This window comes from Hylobates moloch, unplaced genomic scaffold (assembly GCF_009828535.3).
Source record: "Hylobates moloch isolate HMO894 unplaced genomic scaffold, HMol_V3 SCAFFOLD_3, whole genome shotgun sequence".
Taxonomy (NCBI): domain Eukaryota; kingdom Metazoa; phylum Chordata; class Mammalia; order Primates; family Hylobatidae; genus Hylobates; species Hylobates moloch.
Genome location: NW_026652278.1, coordinates 30043399 through 30063691, shown reverse-complemented (window position 1 = coordinate 30063691; position 20293 = coordinate 30043399). Strand labels below are relative to the sequence as shown.

General features: G+C 44.4%; 1 protein-coding gene and 1 long non-coding RNA gene across 3 annotated transcripts in view; one reads left to right on the top strand and one right to left on the bottom strand.

Moving 5' to 3' along the window:
- Window positions 1–508, bottom strand: part of LOC116484002 (uncharacterized) — a 37917-nt gene extending 37409 nt beyond the window's left edge. Inside the window, exon 1 of the long non-coding RNA XR_004252423.2 lies at window positions 452–508. This is a non-coding gene — a long non-coding RNA (uncharacterized LOC116484002). The remainder of the gene's footprint in view (window positions 1–451) is intronic.
- Window positions 1–20293, top strand: part of NEURL1 (neuralized E3 ubiquitin protein ligase 1) — a 112832-nt gene that overhangs the window by 23135 nt on the left and 69404 nt on the right. The gene's annotated exons all lie outside the window — the stretch shown is intronic.

Genomic DNA, 20293 nt, shown 5'->3' with positions numbered 1-20293 from the left:
TTCCTTCCTTCCTTCCTTCCTTCCTTCCTTCCTTCCTTCCTTCCTTCTTTCCTTCCCTCCGTCCTTCCTCCCTCCCTCCCTCCTTCCCTCCCTTTTCTTTTGTCTTTTTTGAGACAGGGTCCAAATCTGTCACCCAGGCTGGAGTACAGTGGCGTGATCTCGTCTCACTGCAGCCTCCACCTCCTGGGCTCAAGGGATCCTCCCATCTCAGCCTCCTGAGTAGCTGGGACTGCCAGCATGTGCCACCATGCTCAGTTAATTTTTAAACTTTTTGTAGAGATGAGGTCTCACTATATAGCCGAGGCTGGTCTTGAACTCCTGGGCTCAAGCGATCCTCCTGCCTTGGCCTCCCAAAGTGTTGGGATTACAGGCGTGAGTCACCATTGTGTGACCTGCCCTATGCCATTACTCACCTTCCTCAAACTTCTAATAATAAACAAGAAATACCTACTGTTTAATGACCTCCTACCGTGTACCAGGCCCTGAGCCCCAAGACCCACAGCTCTGACCTCATTTACTCAACACAATGGCTTTGTGAGCTAGGAGCTAGGCAGGTCAGCCTGAGGGGCTGGTTTCCTTAGTGAGTCCTCTCCTGCCCACATCTGGCCTTCGCCTGAGCTGGCCCCAAATTTCATCTCCTCTGTGTCTCCTCTGAGTTGATAGGACTGGAAGCCCCTGGCTCTCTGTAGTCAAGTCCACAAAGGTTCATGAATCAAATCAGAAGTCAATGTACTGTTTCCCAAAGAGAAATTTTCTGTCAGATGGACTTCCTGGCACCTTCTCCCCTGCAGCAGCTCTTTGAGTGCTGGGTGAACTTGCTGTAGGCCTGGCAAGTTGAGAACACAGTCTGGGAGTTCAATGCCCATGGGCTCTGAGCCTTGCCCAGGCCACTTCACCAACAGGGAAATGCCTGCCAGGAGGACCCAACACTTGGGCCTGGCAGGCCACCATCTCCCTGGCTCTGCTCCCACGGGCCTCACCGCGGTGTGCCTCAGTGACATCCCCTTTTCACCGATCTTTGGCATCCAATGAACACATCTTTTCTTCACCTCCAGCCAGGTCTCCTTTATGTCTCTTGAGGATAACTTTGCATGCCCTGATCCATTAACAGTTAATTTCCTAGACTGAAATTTGGGAAAGCTTATTGCCAAGAGCCATGGACTGGGAGTACCTTATTTTGCCCCTTTCTCCACTTACTGCCCACACAGAGTTTCAGGAAGGAAGCAGTGGGTTAAGTAAATGATGACATCTATTCACAGGAATACCTTGCAGCTTTTCACATTAATGAGGTACCATGATTTTAAAAAAAAGTCTACTATATTATTAAGAGAAAAGAGCAAATTGTGTAATATGTATAGTATGGGCCTGTTTGCATTTAGAGTGCTACATTTTTCCTTACCCCCCTTCCTCTCCCTTCCCTTCCCTCCCTCCCTCTCCCTCTTTTCTTTCATTCCTTTCTTTCAACCAGTATTTAGTCAATGCCTACTGTGTGCCAGGCACTGTTCTAAGTACTAGGATACAGCAGGAAACAAGTCCTCTGTCTCATGGAATTACATTCTTATGAAGAGAGACAGATTTTTAAAACCCAAAAACATAACATATGGATGTCAGATGATGAAAAATGCCCTGGAGAGAAAGAAACCATTAGTGAGGCAGATACAGGGATTATGAGTTTGGGGGTCTGGGGAACAGCACTTTGAATAGGTTGGCCAGAGAAGACCTGATGGCATTTGCAGGAGGTGAGGGAGTGAGCAGTGCAAGTATCTTGGGGAACAACTCTATTCTGTGGTTCCATACCTTGATATCTACCTGTGCATCTAGTTATCACTCAGCCATATTTACTTTGTTTATTTGTACACACACAGACCAAGGCTGAGTGGATACCCACCCAACTGTTACCAGGGGCTACCTCTGGAGAATTGGCTGGGGTTGAGTAGTGTTGGGGAACGGGATGCTTTTACTCCACACAAATCAGTACTGTTATATTTATTTATTTTTAACAATAAGCACATATTGCTTTTACAGTTTAAACTTTTACAGGCGTGGTGTCTCATGCCTATAATCCCAGCACTTTAGGAGGCCGAGGCGGGTGGATTGCTTGAGGTTAGAAGTTCAAAATTAGCCTGGCCAACATGGTGAAACCCTGTCTCTACTAAAAATACAAAAAAGTTAGCTGGGCATGGTGGCAGGTGCCTGTAATCCCAGCTACTTGGGAGGCTAAGGCAGGAGAATTGCTTGAACCTGGAAGGAGGAGGTTGCAGTGAGCTGAGATGGTGCCACTGCACTCCAGCCTGGGCAACAGAGCAAGACTCTGTCTCAAAAAAAAGAAAGAAATTAAAAAAACACTTTTTTAAAAAATGAACTTTTATAGCCCTGTCCCCTCCCAAAAGAGAGTATGGTCAGCAGAGTGGACTTGCTGCTTTGACCAGTTGTATCGAGGAATAAATGAGATAATTGATACATGATTGCCAGTGGTTGTGCCTATGTCTAGAAAAGGTTAAATTTTGTTTCCTTCTCATATTCTTCCCCTCAGTGCCCAGGCAGGGCTAGGTATCCAGAAGTGTGTAATATAACCATAGTGGAGTCCTGGGCTCACCTGCCTTGGCGCAAGTCCCTGGGAGTCAGTGCCTGGGCTCCACGTCTTATGCATCTGAGGGCTGGTCGGGTCTGGTTCCCTCCATAGAGATTAAGGAACCCCTTAAGGGCTTATCCAGAAAATGCCAAATCTCCCTTGAGCCTGTTGTTTTGGGCCACCTGTCCTGGACATCACATTACACCATCGTCATCACTTTTGTCACCATTTTAAACTCTACTACCATCACCAGCAATAGTTTTTTGTTGTTGTTGTTGTTTTTTGAGACAGGGTCTTGCTTTGTTGCCTAGGCTGGAGTACAGTGGCGTGATAATGGTTTACTGTAGCTTGACCCCCCGGGGCTCAAGCAATTCTCCCACTTTAGCTTCCTGAGTAGCTGAGACTACAGGCATGCACCAGCATACTCTGGCTAATTTTTAAATTTTTTGTAGAGATAGGTCTTACTATGTTGCCCAGGCTGGTCTCACACTCCTGGCCTCAAGCGATCCTCCTGCTTCAGCCTCCCAAAGTGCTGGGATAACAGGTGTGAGCCACTGCTCCTGGCCCAGATAGTTGCTTTAAAAACAGTTTATTGCTTAAATTTTTATAAAGGTAACATATACTTTTAGGAAAATCCAAGAACATATGAAGGAAAAAATAATAACTCACTTATAAATGATTAATGTCAGTGTCACACGCATCCGTGTGAAGAGACCACCAAACAGGCTTTGTGTGAGCAACAAGGCTGTTTATTTCACCTGGGTGCAGGTGGACTGAGTCCGAAAAGAGAGTCAGCGAAGGGAGATACAGGTGGGGCCATTTTATAGGATTTGGGAGGGTGGTGGAAAATTACAGTCAAGGGGGGTTTTTCTCTTGCAGGCAGGGGCGAGGGTCACAAAGTGCTCAGTGGGGGAGCTTCTGAGCCAGGAGAAGGAATTTCACAAGGTTAATCACTCACTTAAGGTAGGGCAGGAACAAATCACAATGGTGGAATGTCATCAGTTAAGGCAGGAACTGACCATTTTGACTTCTTTTGTGATTCTTCACTTGCTTCAGGCCATCTGGATGTTTACGTGCAGGTCACAGGGGATATGATGGCTTGGCTTGAGCTCAGAGACCTGACATTCCTGTCTTCTTATATTAATAAGAAAAATAACATAAAATAGTGTTGAAGTGTTGGGGCAGGAAAAATTTTTTGGGGGTGTGGTATGGAGAGATACTGGGCAATGTTTCTCAGGGCTGCTTCGAGCGGGATTAGGGGCAGCGTGGGAACCTAGAATGGGAGAGATTAAGCTGAAGGAAGATTCTGTGGTAAGGGGTGCTATTGTGGGGTTGTTAGAAGGAGCATTTGTCGTATAGAATGATTGGTGATGGCCTGGATACGGTTTTGGATGAATTGAGAAACTAAATGGAAGACACAAGGTCCGAATAAGAGAAGGAAAAAAACAGGTATTAAAGGACTAAGAATTGGGAGGACCCAGGACATCTAATTAGAGAGTGCCCAAGGGGTTCAGTGTAATTACTTGCTTGGTTGGTGAGTTTTTGGCCTCTATCCTTGACAGAGTCCTCCTTTTTAAGTTGGAGGCTGAGCTTGGTGAGGTGTGTTTTTAAAAGACCATTAGTCCGTTCTACCTTTCCTAAAGATTGAGGACAGAAAGGTGTATGAAGGTTCTACTGAATACCCAAAGCCCGAGAAACTGCTTGGGTGATTTGACTAATAAAGGGCCAGTCTGTTATTGGACTGTATAGAGGTGGGAAGGCCAAACTGAGGAATTATGTCTGACAGAAGGGAAGAAATGACCGTGGTGGCCTTCTTAGACCCGGTGGGAAAGGCCTCTACCCATCCAGTGAAAGTATCTACCCAGACCAAGAGGTAGTTTAGTTTCCTGACTCGGGGCATGTGAGTAAAGTCAATTTACCAGTCCTGGGCGGGGGCAAATCCCTGAGCTTGATGTGCAGGGAAGGGAGGAGGCCTGAACAATCCCTGAGGAGTGGTAGAATAGCAGATGGAACACTGAGAAGTGATTTCCTTAAGGACAGATTTCCAGGATGGAAAGGAAATGAGAGGTTCTAAGAGGCGGGCTAGCGGCTTGTAACCTACCTGGAAGAGGTTATGAAATGACGATAGAATAGAATGGGCCCATGAGGCTGGAAGGAGATATTTTCCCTGGTCCAAGAACCATTTGCCTTGTGTGGGAAGATATTGATAGGTGGAAGTTTCAGTGGGAGAGTAGGTGGGAGTGATCGATGAGAAGGAGAAAAACTGGCCGTAAGGGACAGAAATTGGAATGCTAGCTGCCCGGGTTTTGGCACCAAATGTCACGTGTGTCCGTGTGAAGAGACCACCAAACAGGCTTTGTGTGAGCAACAAGGCTGTTTATTTCACCTGGGTGCAGGTGGGTTGAGTCTGAAAAGAGAGTCAGTGAAGAGAGATAGGGGTGGGGCCGTTTTATAGGATTTGGGTGGGTGGTGGAAAATTAGTCAAAGGGGGTTTTTCTCTTGTGGGCAGGGGCAGGGGTCACAAGGTGCTCAGTGGGGGAGCTTCTGAGCCAGGAGAAGGAATTTCACAAGGTTAATCACTCAGTTAAGGTGGGGCAGGAACAAATCACAATGGTGGCATGTCATCAGTTAAGGCAGGAACTGACCATTTTGACTTCTTTTGTGATTCTTCACTTGCTTCAGGCCATCTGGATGTTTACGTGCAGGTCACAGGGGATATGATGGCTTGGCTTGGGCTCGAGGCCTGACAGTCAGCATTTTGGTGTGTTTTTTTTTCTGGGTCTTCATTTTTATGTTCTTAAAAGTCCTCTTGCCAGGGACGGTGGCTCACGCCTATAATCCCAGAACCTTGGGAAGCTGAGGTGAGCGGGTCACCTGAGGTTGGGAGTTCGAGACCAGCCTGACCAACATGGAGAAACCCCATCTCTACTAATAATACAAAAAAAAAAAAAAAAAAATTAGCCGGGTGTGGTGGCACATGCCTGTGATCCCAGCTACTTAGGAGGATCGCTTGAACCCAGGAGGCGGAGGTTGTGGTGAGCCAAGATTGCGCCATTGCACTCCAACCTGGGCAACAAGAGCGAAACTCCATTTCAAAAAAAAAAAAAAAAACAAGAAGTCCTCTTTGTCTCATGCAATCAGAATGAAACCTTATTGGTTTGTTAGGTAAAACATCAATGTAGGGAATAGTAGTATAAAATAATACATACATAAATATTTTCACCAAAACACACGAATTTGCATTTACTAGTTGGTGTCTTGATGTAGAGCCGTGATCTGCTGGTTGGAATTCCCTGAGTACCTCTTGTAGGAACCCTGCTAAGGCACCCTCTCCAGTAGTCAGTGTTGGCTGCTTTGAAGTGCAACAGGAGCCTAAAGATGCTTTTGAATTATTTAGGGTCAAAATCTTTCTAGTTTTTTTTACTGAGGATTTTACAGTTGTCTTGCCTGTATATAATTTGACAGTATTTTTTGGCCTTTATTATTTTTAATTGTCACATAATAATTGTACATTTTATGGAGTACAGTGATATTTTGATATATATATTCAATGTGTTATAATCAAATCGGTAATTAATATGTGTATCAACTCAAACATTTATCATTTCTTTGTGCTGGGAACATTCAAATCCACTCTCCTAGCTATTTGAAAATATACAGAGCCAGGCTTGGTGGCTCAAGCTTGTAATCCCAACACTTTGGGAAGCTGAGGCAGGAGGATTGCTTGAGGCTAGGGGTTTGAGACCAGCATGGGCAACATAGTTGAGACCATTGCCAGGCATGTTGGCACATGCCTGTAGTCCCAGCTACTCTGGAGGCCAAGTTGGAAGGATCACTTGAGTCCAAGTGTTTAAGGCTGCCGTGAGAGACGATGGCACCACTGCACTCCAGCCTGGGTGACATAACAAGACCTTGTCTCAAAAAAAAAGAAAAGAACAAGAAAAAAAAAGTACAATAAATTGTTGTTAGTTATAGTCACCCTATAGTGCTATAGAACACTAGCACTTATCCCTCCTATCTAGCTGTGCTTCTGAATCTGTTAACCAACCTTTGGTTATCCCTCTCCCCCTTCCTTTTCCCTGCCTCTGGTTACTATTCTGTTCTCTACCTCTATGAGAACGTTTTTTCACTTCCACATATGAATGTGAACATTTGGTATTTATCTTTCTGTACCTGGCTTATTTCAATAACGTAATGTCCTCCGAGCTCATTCACATTGCCATGAATGACAGAATTTCATTTTTTAAATGGCTAAATAGTATTCCATTGTGTATATATACCACATTGTCTTTATCCATTTACTTGTTGATTGACACTTAGGTTGATTTCATATCTTGGCTATTATGAAGAGTTCTGCAGTAAACATGGGCGTGCAGCTCTTTGACATAGTGATTTCCTTTCCTTCGGATATATACCTAGTAGAAGGATTGCTGGGTCATATGGTAGTTCTGTTTTTAGTTTTTCTGAGGAACCTCGATACTGTTTTCCATAATGGCTGTACTAATTTACATTCCCGCCTGCAGAAAGAGTTCCCCTTTCTCTGCCTCCTTGCCAGCATTTGTTGTTTTTTGTTTTTTTGATATTGGCCACTATAACTGGGGTGCAATGATATTTCATTATCATTTTGATTTGCATATCCCTGATGATTAGTGATGTTGAACATTTAAAAATATATACTTGTTGGTTTTTGTCTGCCTTCTTTTGAGAGATATCTATTCAGCTCATTTGCCCATTTTTTAATTGGAGGATTTTTGTTTGTTTTTTGCTGTTGAGTTGTTTGAGTCCCTTGTATATTCTGAATATTAACCCCTTGTCAGATGAATAGTTTGCAAATATTTTCTCCCATTCTGCAGGTGATCTCTTCATTCTGTTGATTGTTTCCTTTGCCATGCAGAGACATTTTAGTTTGATATAATTTCATTTGTCTACTTTTGCTTTTGTTGCCTGTGCTTTGAGGTTTTCTTTATAAAATCTTTGCCCAGACCAATGTCCTGAAGCATTTCTTCTATGTTTTCTTCTAGTAGTTTTATGGTTTTGGGTCTTACATTTAAGTCTTTTAAACCAATTTTAATTTGATTTTAATATATGGTGAGAGGTACAGCTCTAGTTTCATTTTTCTTCATGTGGATATCCAGTTTTCCTAGCACCATTTATTGAAAAGACTGTTCCGTTCCCAATGAATGTTCTTGTCACCTTTATTGAAAATCAGTTTTGCTATAAATACATGGGTTTATTTCTGGATTTCCTATTCTATTCCATTGGTCTGTTTGTCTGTTTTTATGCCAGTGCCATGCTGTTTTGGTCTTTTTAATATATTTTGAGGTCTGGTAGTGTGATATGTCTAGCTTTGTCCTTTTTGCTCAGGATTGCTTTGGCTATATGGGGGATGGGGTCCATACAATTTTTAGGATTGTTTTTTCTATTTCTGTGAAGAATGTCTTTGGTATTTTGATATGAGTTGCATTGAATCTGTAGATTGCTTTGGGTGGTATGGTCATGTTCACAATATTACTTCTTTTAATCCATAAACATGGATGTCTTTCAGTTTTTTTATGTCCTCTTCAATTTTTTTCATCAGTGTTTAACAGTTCTTATTGTAGAGATCTTTCACTTCCTTGGTTGAATTTACTCCTAGATTTTTTTTGTAGTTATTGTAAATGGGATTACTTTATTCGTTTCTTTTTCCACTAGTTTGTTGTTGGTGTATGGAAATGCTACTGATTTTTGTATGTTGATTTTGTATTCTAAAATTTTACTGAATGCGTTTATTAGTTCTCAGAGTTTTTTTGGTGGAGTTTTTTTCTTTCTTTCTTTCTTTCTTTTTTTTTTTTTGAGATAGACTTTCACTCTGTTGCCCAGGCTGGAGTGCAGTGGCATCACCTCGGCCCACTACAACCTCCTCCACCTGGGTTCAAGCCATTCTCTTGCCTCAGCAACCCAAGTAGCTGGGATTACAGGCATCCGCTATAATGCTGGGCTACTTTTTGTATTTTTAGTAGATATGGAGTTTCACCATGTTGGCCAGGCTGGTCTCGAACTCTTGACCTCAAGTGATCCACCCGCCTCCTCCTCCCAAAGTGCTGGGATTACAGGTGTGAGCCATTGTGTCAGCGAGTCTTTTGTTTTTCTATATATGACAGTTTATATGCAAATAGGGACAATCTGACTTCCTATTGTTTAATATGGAAGCTCTTTATTTTTTTCTCTTCCTTAATTGCTCTGGCTAGTACTTCCACTACTGTGGTGAATAAAAGTGGTAATAGTGGGCTTTCTTGTCTTGTTTTGGATCTTGGAGAAAAAGCTTTCAACTTATCCCCTTTTAGTATGATGTTGGCTATGATTTTGTGCTATGTGGCCTTTATTGTGTTGAGATATATTCCTTCTATACCTAACTTGTTGAGAGTTTTTATCATGAAGGGATGTTGAATTTTATCAAGTACTTTTTGTGCATCTACTGAGAGGAGCATATGGTTTTTGTCCTTCATTCTGTTGATGTGATATATTGTGTTTATTGATTTGTGTATGTTGTATCCCTGAGATAAATTCCACTTGATCATGGTGAATCATCTTTTTGATGTGCTGCTAAATTTGGTTGACCGGTATTTTGTTGAGGATTTTTTGCATCTATATTTGCCAGAGATATTGGCCTGTAGTTTTCTTTTTTTTGTTGTGTACTTGTTTGGTTTTGGTATAGGGTAATGCTGGCCTCATTGAATAAGTTTGGAAGAATTCTTTCCCCCTTAATTTTCTGGAAGAGTTTGAGAAGAATTGACATTAGTTTTTCTTCAGATGTTTGGTAGAATTCAGCAGCGAGGCCATCAGGTCCTGTGCTTTTCTTTGATGGAAGACTTATTATAGATTCAATCTTGTTACTTGGAATTGGTCTGTTCTGGTTTTCTATTTCTTCTTGGTTCAATCTTGGTAGATTTCATGTGTCCAGGAATTTCTCAATTTCTGCTAGGTTTTCTTTTCTTTTCTTTTTTTTTTTTTTTGAGACAAAGTCTCACTCTGTCACTCAGGCTGGAGTGCAGTGGCATGATCTCAGCTCACTGCAACCTCTGCCTCCTGGTTTCAAGCGATTCTCCTGCCTCAGCCTCCCAAGGAGCTGGGATTACAGGCGCACTACCACGCCAGGGTGATTTTTGTATTTTTAGTAGAGATGGGGTTTCACCATGTTGGTCAGGCTGGTCTGGAACTCCTGACATCATGATCCACCCGCCTTGGCCTCCCAGAGTGCTGGGATTACAGGCATGAGCCACCACGCTGGCTGGTTTTCTTTTATTTTTCTGCATATGAATGCCAGGTTATAGCCACTAGGCTTTCTAATTTGTTTGTGTATAGTTGTTTGTAATAGTCTCTAATGATCCTTTGTATTTCTGTGGTATCATCTTTTTTTTTTTTTTTTTTTTAAGTAAAAGCAAGTTTATTAGAGAAGTAAAGAAACAAAAGAATGGCTACTGCATAGACAGAGCAGCCCTGAGGGCTCCTGATTGGCTATTTTAATGGTTATTTCTTATCATATGCTAAATCAGGGGTAGATTATTTGAGTTTTCCAGGAAAGGGGCAGACAAGTCCTGGAACTGAGAGTTCCTCCTCCCTTTAGACCATATAGGGTAACTTAGGGATGTTGCCGTGGCATTTGTTAACTGTTATGGCACTGGTGAGAGTGTCTTTTTAGCATGCTATTGGCACTTTCATTGCTATCTTGGTTTGGTAGGTTTTGGCTGGCTGGATTTTTTTATTGCACTTTTTTTTTTCTTGGAGTGCAGTGACACAATATTGGCTCACAGCAACCTCTACCTCCCAGGTTCAAGCAGTTCTCCTGCTTCAGCCTTCCAAGTAGCTGGGATTACAGGCATGCACAACCATGCCAGGCTAATTTTTATATTTTTAGCAGAGATGGGGTTTCACCATGTTGGCCAGGCTGGTCTTGAACTCCTGACCTCAGGTGATCTGCCAACCTTGGCCTCCCAAAGTGCTGGGATTATAGGCATGAGTCACTGCACCTGGCCTATTGTATCTCGTTTTATCAGCAGGGTCTTTGTGACTTGTATCTTGTGATTCCCTATCTCATCCTGTGACTAAGAATGCCTAACCTCCTGGGAATGCAGCTCAGCATGTCTCAGTCTCATTTTACCTAGGCCCTGTTGAAGATGGAGTGGCTCTGGTTTGAACACCTCTGACATATTTCTCCCTCCCTTTTACAAGGGGACCCTTAATCCTGTGGTTTGTAGAGGGATGAATATCTATCTTCTCTAACTTCTGCTGGCTGAATAGGGGTGATGATATTTCTATCTATTAGGGTCTCTTGTATTTAGAGTAGAGAGGAGCTCAGTCAGAAAACGTTGGTATAAAGGCCGGGCACAATGGCTCACGCCTGTAATCCCAGCACTTTGGGAGGCCGAGGTGGACCAATCATCTCAGGTCAGGAGTTCGAGACCAGCCTGGCCAACATGGTGAAACCCTGTCTCTAGTAAAAATACAAAAATTAGGCCAGGCATGGTGGCTCATGCCTGTAATCCCAGTACTTTGGGAGGCTGAGGTGGGTGGATCACCTGAGGTCAGGAGTTTGAGACCAGCCTGGCCAACCTGGTGAAACCCCATCTCTACTAAAAATACAAAAATTAGCTGGGTGTGGTGGCAGGTGCCTGTAATCCCAGCTGCTCAAAGGCTGAGGCAGGAGAATCACTTGAACCCTGTAGGTGGATGTTGTAGTGAGCTAAGATCGCACCATTGCACTCCAGCCTGGGCAACAGAGTGAAACTCTGTCTCAAAAGAACAGAAAGAAAAAAAATACAAAAATTAGCTAGGCGTGGTGGTGTGTGCCTATAGTCCCAGCTATTTAAGAGGCTGAGACAGAAGAATTGCTTGAACCTGGGAGGCGGAGGTTGCAGTGAGCTGAGGTGGTGCCACTGCACTCCAGCCTGGGCAATAGAGCGTGACTCCATCTCAAAAAAAAAAAAAAAAAAAAAAGAAAATGTTGGTATGGTGAGGGTCATTCATAACTCTGACTTCTGACAAAAGGTGATATCAAGAAGATGAATAAGTGTTCAATTTAAGAAATTGTTGAGTAAGCTTATCCTGCATTCCTGCACAATGAGTACAACAGCAATATGTTTCACAACAGTAAATCAATATAAGTAAAAGCATTCCAACTAAACTAAATGAGAAGTCTTTCCAGGAACTGGGCAAGTGTTGGAACCAAGCTGATTTGGGGTTGCTACCCAATTCCAGTATATGCCCAGAATTAGAAGACTGATCCAGATTTTTATATTACCTATTTCTCTTGTTTCTTCTGAGCAGCAGCCAGAAATCACTAACTGATTCACAGAAATAAGCAGGGTCAATCTAAATTGCAGAAAAAAACTAAAAAACAACAAACAAGACTAGAATTTAATAACAGGTGTACCATAGTTTTTGAAACACAAATTTTCTCTCTCCAGTCTTCATTTTCATTAAAACCAAATCATAGTTTCGTTTACAAAATAAGCTTTAGTCTTATTATAATTGTCTTGATTATTTGTAGAAGTACAGCGAGAATAATTATTTGCCATATAGGCACCTTTTAAAATTGCCTTTGATGGATCTTTGTTCCATAAGGAATCATGGATTAGACTTTTTAAAGCCTTGAGCTGAGCCATGGGTTTGTGACTGCAAATACCTGTATGAGCTGGGTAAATTTCTCTCCTCTTGAGATCCCAAGATAACCTGGGGCTCCTAGCCTGCCAGAAAATGACATTCTATACTACCACAGGTGAGGAACCCTGTACAGGGACTGTGTAGACAAGATATGAGGCCAGTTTTCCCAAGGGGCTTTTATTCCTTTTTTTTTTTTTTTTTTTTTTTTGAGACGGAGTCTCGCTATGTCACCCAGGCTGGAGTGCAGTGGCGCGATCTCGGCTCACTGCAAGCTCCGCCTCCTGGGTTCATGCCATTCTCCTGCCTCAGCCTCTCCGAGTAGCTGGGACTACAGGCGCCCGCCACCACGCCCGGCTAATTTTTTTGTATTTTTAGTAGAGACGGGGTTTCACCGTGGTCTCGATCTCCCGACCTCATGATCCGCCCGCCTCGGCCTCCCAAAGTGCTGGGATTACAAGCGTGAGCCACCACACCCGGCCATAGGGGCTTTTATTCCTTAAAGGAATCTGTTTATATCTGAGAGAATGCCATTCCAGTCAAAGCCTTGGTAAAAGAACCAGTCTCCAATTGTGTTCTGTTAAAAAAGAAAACAGTTGCTTTTTGCACTTATGTAAATAACTATATTGCCATAAGTTAAGAATACTCACAAATAGTTTCCAAATTCTGGAGAAATCAAATAGAGAGAAAGAAATATGCTCCAAGTTTTGCTTACAGGAAGATTCTTTACTCAATTGCTAAAAGCTGTAAATAATTGAAAAGTTTTCTTGACTCCAAAGTTGGCCAATTGATGCTGCAATCTATTTTCTTTGGGTCAGGGGTCTCTTCAGTATCATCCCTTTGTGATTCACCATGGAAGATGTTACTGGAAAGCGGTCACAATTCAGACCCCAAGAGAGGGTTCTTGGATCTTATGCAAGAAAAAATTTGGGGCGAGTCCACAGAGTAAAGTGAAAGCAAGTTTATTAGAGAAGTAAAGAAATAAAAGAATGGCTACTCCACAGGCAGAGCAGCCTCTGTGGTATTGGTTGTAATGTCTCTGTTTTGATTTCTGATTTTATGTATTTGGGTCTTTTATCTTTTTTTCTTGGTTAGTCTAGCTAATGGCTTGTCAGAGACGGAGTCTTGCTCTGTGTCCCAGCTGGAGTGCAGTGGCATGATCTCAGCTCACTGCAACATCCGCCTCCCGGGTTCAAGCAATTCTCTGCCTCAGCCTCCGAGTAGCTGGGATTACAGGCACCCGCCACCATGCCCAGCTAATTTTTTTGCATTTTTAGTAGAGACAGGGTTTCACCATTTCGGCCAGGCTGGTCTTGAACTCCTGACCTTGTGATCCACCTGCCTCGGCCTCCCAAAGTGCTGGGATTACAGGCGTGAGCCACCGTGCCCGGCCGATATCATCCCATTCTCTACTGGCCTGTAAGGTTTCTGTGGAGAAATCTGCTCTTAGTCTAATAGATACTCCTTTATATGTGACTCAATGCTTTTCTCTTGCTGTTTTTAGAATTCTCTGTCTTTTTTTGGAGGCTTTGTCTGTGAACTTTCTTTATCTTTCACTTTTTACAATTTGACTATAATGGCTTCAGGGAGGGCCTTTTTGGGTTGAATCTATTTGGGAATCTTTGAGCTTCCTTGATCTGGATGTCCACATCTTTCCCCAGACTTCAGAAGTTTTCAGCTATTATTTCATTAAATAGGTTTTCTACACCTTTTTCCTTCTCTTCTCTCTTTTTTTTTTTTTTTTTTCAGATGGCGTCTTGCTCTGTCGCCTAGGCTGGAGTGCAGTGGCGCGATCTTGGCTCACTGCAAGCTCCGCCTCCCGGGTTCACGCCATTCTCGTGCCTCAGCCTCCTGAGTAGCTGGGACTACAGGCACCCACCACCATGCCCGGCTAATTTTTTTGTATTTTTAGTAGAGACGGGGTTTCACCGTGTTAGCCAGGATGGTCTCAATCTCCTGACCTCATGATCCACCCGCCTCGGCCTCCCAAAGTGCTGGGATTACAAGCTTGAGCCACTGCGCCTGGCCCTTCTCTTCTCCTTTTAAAACTACTGTAATACAAATATTTGATTGCTTAATAATGTCTCATAAGTCTTGTAATTTTTCTTGACCTTTTTGTTCTTATTTCTTTTTTTCTCTGACTGGGTAATTTCAAATGACCTTTCTTTTTTGTTTTCTTTTTTTTTTTGAGATGGAGTTTCACTTTTGTTGCCCAGGCTGGAGTGGAATGGCGTGATCTCAACTCACTGCAACCCCCACTTCCCAGGTTCAAGTGATTCTCCTGCCTCAGCCTCCTGAGTAGCTGGGTTTTTTTTTTTTTTTTTGACACGGAGTCTCACTCTATCTATCGCCCAGGCTGGAGTGCAGTGGCGCTATGTCGGCTCACTGCAAGCTCCGCCTCCCGGGTTCACACCATTCTCCTGCCTCAGCCTCCCGAGTAGCTGGGACTACAGGCGCCTGCCATCACGCCTTGCTAATTTTTTGTATTTTTAGTAGAGATGGAGTTTCACTGTGTTAGCCAGGATGGTCTCGATCTCCTGACCTTGTGGTCCGCCCGCCTCGGCCTCCCAAAGTGCTGGGATTACAGGCTTGAGCCACCGTGCCCGGCCTAATTTTGTATTTTTAGTAGAGATGGGGTTTCTCCATGTTGGTCAGGCTGGTCTTGAACTTCTGACCTCTGGTGATCCGCCCGCCTCGGCCTCCCAAAGTGCTGGGATTACAGGCGTGAACCACCGTACCTGGCTCAAATGACCTACCTTTAAAGTTCAGAGAATCTTTTTTTTTTTTTGAGATGGAGTCTTGGTCTGTTGCCCAGGCTGGAGTGCAGTGGCACAATCTCGGCTCACTGCAAGCTCTGCCTCCCGGGTTCACGCCATTCTCCTGCCTCAGCCTCTCCAAGTAGCTGGGACTACAGGCATCCGCCACCATGCCCGGCTAATTTTTTGTATTTTTAGTAGAGACGGAGTTTCACCGTGGTCTCGATCTCCTGACCTCGTGATCCGCCCGCCTCGGCCTCCCAAGTGCTGGGATTATAAGCGTGAGCCACCGCGCCCGGCAGTTCAGAGAATCTTTCTTCTGCTTGATCAAGTGCTGTTGAAGCTCTCTACTGCATTTTTTATTTCATTCATTGAACTTTTCGGCTGCAGGACTTCTGTTTGTTTCTTTTAAAATTATTGCTATCTCTGTTGAATTTCTCTTTCACATTGTGAATTGTTTTCCTGATTTTTATCAGATTGTCTATCTGTATTTTTTTTTTTTTTGTATCTTGTTGATTTCCTTAAGATCCTTTTTGAATTCCTTTTCTTGAAATTTGTGAATTTCCTTCCCATTTGGGTCTCTTACTAGTGAGTTATTATGTTCTTTTGGTGGTGTCATATTTTCTTGACTTTTGAGTTTCTTGTGTCCCCACATCCTCACATTGATGTCTGTACATCTAGTGGATCAATCACCTCTTCCAAACTTTTTAGAATGGCTTTTGTAGAGAAAGGTTTTCATCTGCAGTTGGGTTGGAGTGTGCCAGTTGGAAAGAGTGTGATGACTCTGTTTCTGGATAGGTGCAATGGTATGGTCTTTATGCAGCTTCTTCAGCTGCAATGGATATCAGCAATAACTGTGAGCACCCCCGTGGCCTAGGCTGTAGATGTTTGTACACTGGCATCATAGGTTGTTAATGTCCTCAGTTTTGAGAGCTCTTGAGGTCCTCCTATTCTCATTTAACTCACAACGGGAAGACTTAGCCAAGGGGATCTCTCTTGGTATCAAGTCTGACATGGCCTACAAGCAGCTGCAGCAGCCCTGAGTTCCAGGTGCAGGTGCTTAGAGTGGCTGTGGGGCTGGGGTCCTAGGCTGAGGGTCTTGCAAGCCTATTAGGCCACCTGGGTCATAGGGTGCAATATTGCTGTCAGTGGCAGGGTTGGATATATGTTGCCCACAGAGCCAGCATCTGTGACTCTGAAGCACCCCCTATCAGCTCAGACCCATAGGCTGGGTTGTACCTGTGATTCTACTGCTGGGAGGGACAGGGCACAGTACTGGCCTGACTCCTGGGAAGAAGTGCTCTAAAGATTTGGGCCTGGGAAACAAGGCATGGCTGCAATTCAGGAACTTGAGCCAATAGGGTTCAGCAGCAACTCAGATCCCAGTGGATGAGGCATTGTGTAGTGTGACTCTAGAACAAGGGATAGTGGGGCTTGGCAATATTCCTGACTGTGTGATGCCAGGTGCAGCGGCAGCAAGTATCCCAGAAAGGTGGGGCACAGCTGTTGTTTGGGCACTGAGGGGGCAAGGAACAGCACAGTGATGACTTTACTCCCCAGGGAGAGGGGTATGTCAGCGGCTCAGGCTCTAGAGGGCTAGCCCAGCTCTGGGGCAACAGAGTACTAGGGTTGTTTGGCCTGTAGGGCAGGATGTCTCAGTTCAGCCACAGCTCTATTTCCCTGGGACATGGGGTACTAGGTCAGCTCAGTTCTGGGATGCACAGTTGCTCAGCTTGGCCAGGGCACTGATTCCCTGGGGGCTGGTGTGCCGCTTCAGTTCATGCTTGGGGGTGATAGGGGACATGACTGTCCTGGGCAGCCCAGGAACTATTTCCCTGAGATGCAGAGCACCACTTTAGCTTAGGCACTCGGGTGAGTGACTGCTCCAGGTAGCCAAGGTACTGTTTTCTGGGATGTAAGGCACTCCTTCAACTTAGGCACCAGAGAGATGTGACTGTCCTGAGCAGCCAAGGTACTGTGTTTAGGAGGCAGGGTACCTAGGAAATCAGTTAGGCTCTGGCCCAAGGGGGCAGAAGGAGGGGTAGATGGAGTGGCTCTACCTCTGCTGGGCCCTGCAGGGAAGGGTGTAACAGCTGCTGGCAGCTTGGCTTGGGGATGTTGGGCCACTGGGCTGGGGTGCAGGGTGGCTTAGCTTCAGGGATGAAGGGGACCCATGGCGACTCACCCCGGCAGCAAGACGTGCTCCAGCTGTTGTTCCAATTCCAAGATGGCATAGCAGAGTAGCCATGTGGGCACAGGGGGCATGGCACAGCATTGGCTTCTTCTTTGGAGGAGCACTGCTGTGTGGACTCCAGGCAGCTTCCTCAGCTGAGCTTGGTGCCTGTGAGAATTACAGGGGACTCCAGTGGTGAGGTCTGTAGTTGGCCAAGGTGTTGATGGGGGTTGCTGGCACCCTCTTGCTTACCTCCTGGTTCCCAGCTGATCCTGGTGGGGGGATGGAGTGGTAGAGTCCCAGCATTTTCTTCTGTTCTCTGTGTAGCCATCTCAAGTTTCTGTCACCCATCTGATGAACTCTGGCACTCTCCCTCAGTTATTTTTGTTAAAATAACAATGTTGACTGGGCGCTGTGGCTCAGGGCTTTAATCCCAGCACTTTGGGAGGCTGAGGCGGGTGGATCACCTGAGGTCAGGAGTTTGAGACCAGCCTGCCCAACATGGTGAAACCCCTTCCCTACTAAAAATACAAAAATTAGCTGGGCGTGGGGGTGGGCACCTGTAGTTCCAGCTACTTGGGAGGCTGAGGCAGAAGAATCTCTTGAACCCAGGAGGCAGAGGTTGCAGTGAGCCGAGGTTGTGCCATTGCACTCCAGCCTGGGTGACAAGAGCGAAACTGCATGTCTCTCTCTCTCTCTCTACCTATCTATCTATATATATACCTATATCATTGTTTATTCATTGTTTTGGCTATCTTTGTGGTGGGGAGGAGTGCTAGAGGGTTCCAGTCTTGTTCTCCTCCCGAGTGTGATAGCATTTTTAATGGACAATCCTTTAGGGCATCTTTCCAAAGCTTTCAACTTAGTTTTTGTTTCTGTACTTAAAAAAAAATTGTGGTAGGCCAGGCACGGTGGCTCACGCCTGTAATCCCAGCACTTTGGAAGGCCAAGGCAGGCGGAGCTCGAGATCAAGAGATCGAGACTATCCTGGCTAACACGGTGAAACCCTGTCTCTACTAAAAATACAAAAAACTAGCCAGGTGTGGTGGCGGGCGCCTGTAGTCCCAGCTACTCGGGAGGCTGAGGCAGGAGAATGGTGTGAACCCGGGAGGCGGAGCTTGCAGTGAGCCGAGATCGTGCCACTGCACTACAGCCTGGGCAACAGAGCGAGACTCTGTCTCAAAAAAAAAAAAAAAAAAATTGTGGTAAAATACACATAACATAAAATTTAAACATTTAATTTGACCATCTTACTAAATGTACAGTTCAGTGGTATTAAGTACATGTGTTATTTTGTAACATCCATCTCCAGAACTTTGTTCATTTTCCCAAACTGGAACCCTGTACCCATTAAACACTAGCTTCCCATTTCCCAGTGCCCCCAACCCCAGGCAAGCACCATTCTACTTTCTGTCTCTGTGAATTTGAGTACTCTAGGTATCTCAGATAAGTGGAATCATACAGTATTTGGTTTTTTTGTGACTTGCTTATTTCACTTAGCATAATGTCCTCAAAATTCATCCTTGTTTTAGCATATATTAGAATTTCTTTCCTTTCTAAGGTTGAATGATATTCCATTGTATGTATGTGCCACATTTTGTTTATCCATTCATCAGTCAATGAACATTTGGGTTCCTTCCATGTTTTGGTTATTGTGAATAATGCTGCTATGAACATGGGTTTATGAATTCTGTTCAAGTCCAAGTCCCTGCTTTCCATTCTTTTGGGTATGCACCCAGAGTGGAATTGCTGGATCATATGGCAATTCTATTTTTAATTTTTTGAGGAACTGATTCATCTTAGTTTTTATAGAAGTAACACTTTTTTCCCCCTACTCCCTCCTCTCACTCTCTTATATATATTTTTTGAGACAGGGTCTCACTGTGTCACCCAGGCTGGAGTGCAATGGTGTGATCATGGCTCACTGCAACCTCCCGGGCTCAGGTGATCTTCCTACCTCGGCCTCTGGAGTAGCTGGGACAGGTGCACACCACCATGCCCGGCTCATTTTTGTATTTTTTGTAGAGATAGGATTTCACCATGTTGCCCAGAGTGGTCTTGAACTCCTGAGTTCAAGCGATCTGCCCACCTCGGCCTCCCAAAGTGCTGGGATTACAGGCGTGAGCCACTGCGGCTGGCTTACGCTTATATTTAATAGGTTTTAAAATACAGCTTTATTAAAGTATAACTGACAAAAATATACTGCACATATTTAAAATGCACAGTTGATGTGTTTTGACATATGCATATACCTGTGAAATCATCAGCGCCATGAACTTAGTGGACATTTCTGTCACCCTCACAAGTTCCCTTGTGCCTTAAATAATCCCCTCTCCTACTCCTCCCTGCTGCACCCCTGCCGCCTCTGCCATAATCAAGTAACCGCCAGCTGCTTTCCGTCACTGTAGATTAGTTTACAGTTTTTAGAGTTCTATATAATGGGAATGATACAGTATGGTCTCTTTTTTTCTCTAGCTTCTTTCACTCAGCCTAATGAGTTTGAGATTCATGCATGCTATGGTGTATATCAGTAATCCATTTATTTATTTATTTATTTATTTGAGACAGAGTCTTGCTTTGTCACCTAGGCTGGAGTGCAGTGGCGCGATCTCAGCTCACTGCAACCTCCACCTCCTGGGTTCAAGTGATTGTCGTGCCTCAGCCTCCCGAGTAGTTGGGACTATAGGCGTGAGCCACCGTGCCTGGCTTAATTTAGGCACAAATTTACCCTGGATTAGGCCGAGCACGGTGGCTCACGCCTGTAGTTCCAGTACTTTGGGAGGCCAAGGCGGGCAGATCACCTGAGGTCAGGAGTTCAAGACCAGCCTGGACAGCGTGGTGAAACCCCATTTCTACTAAAGACACAAAAACTAGCCAGGCATAGTGGCACATGCCTGTAATCCTAGCTACTCGGGAGGCTGAGGCAGAAGAATCACTTGAGCCTGGGAGGCAGAGGTTGCAGTGAGTAGAGATAGTGCCACTGCACTCCAGCCTGAAAGACAGAGTGAGACTCCGTCTCAAAACAAACCAAACTTTTTTTTTCCAACCACCTGCTACCCATTGATGAGCATTTTTTCTTTTTTGTTTCTTTTCTTTCTTTCTTTCTTTCTTTCTTTCTTTCTTTCTTTCTTTCTTTCTTTCTTTCTTTCTTTCTTT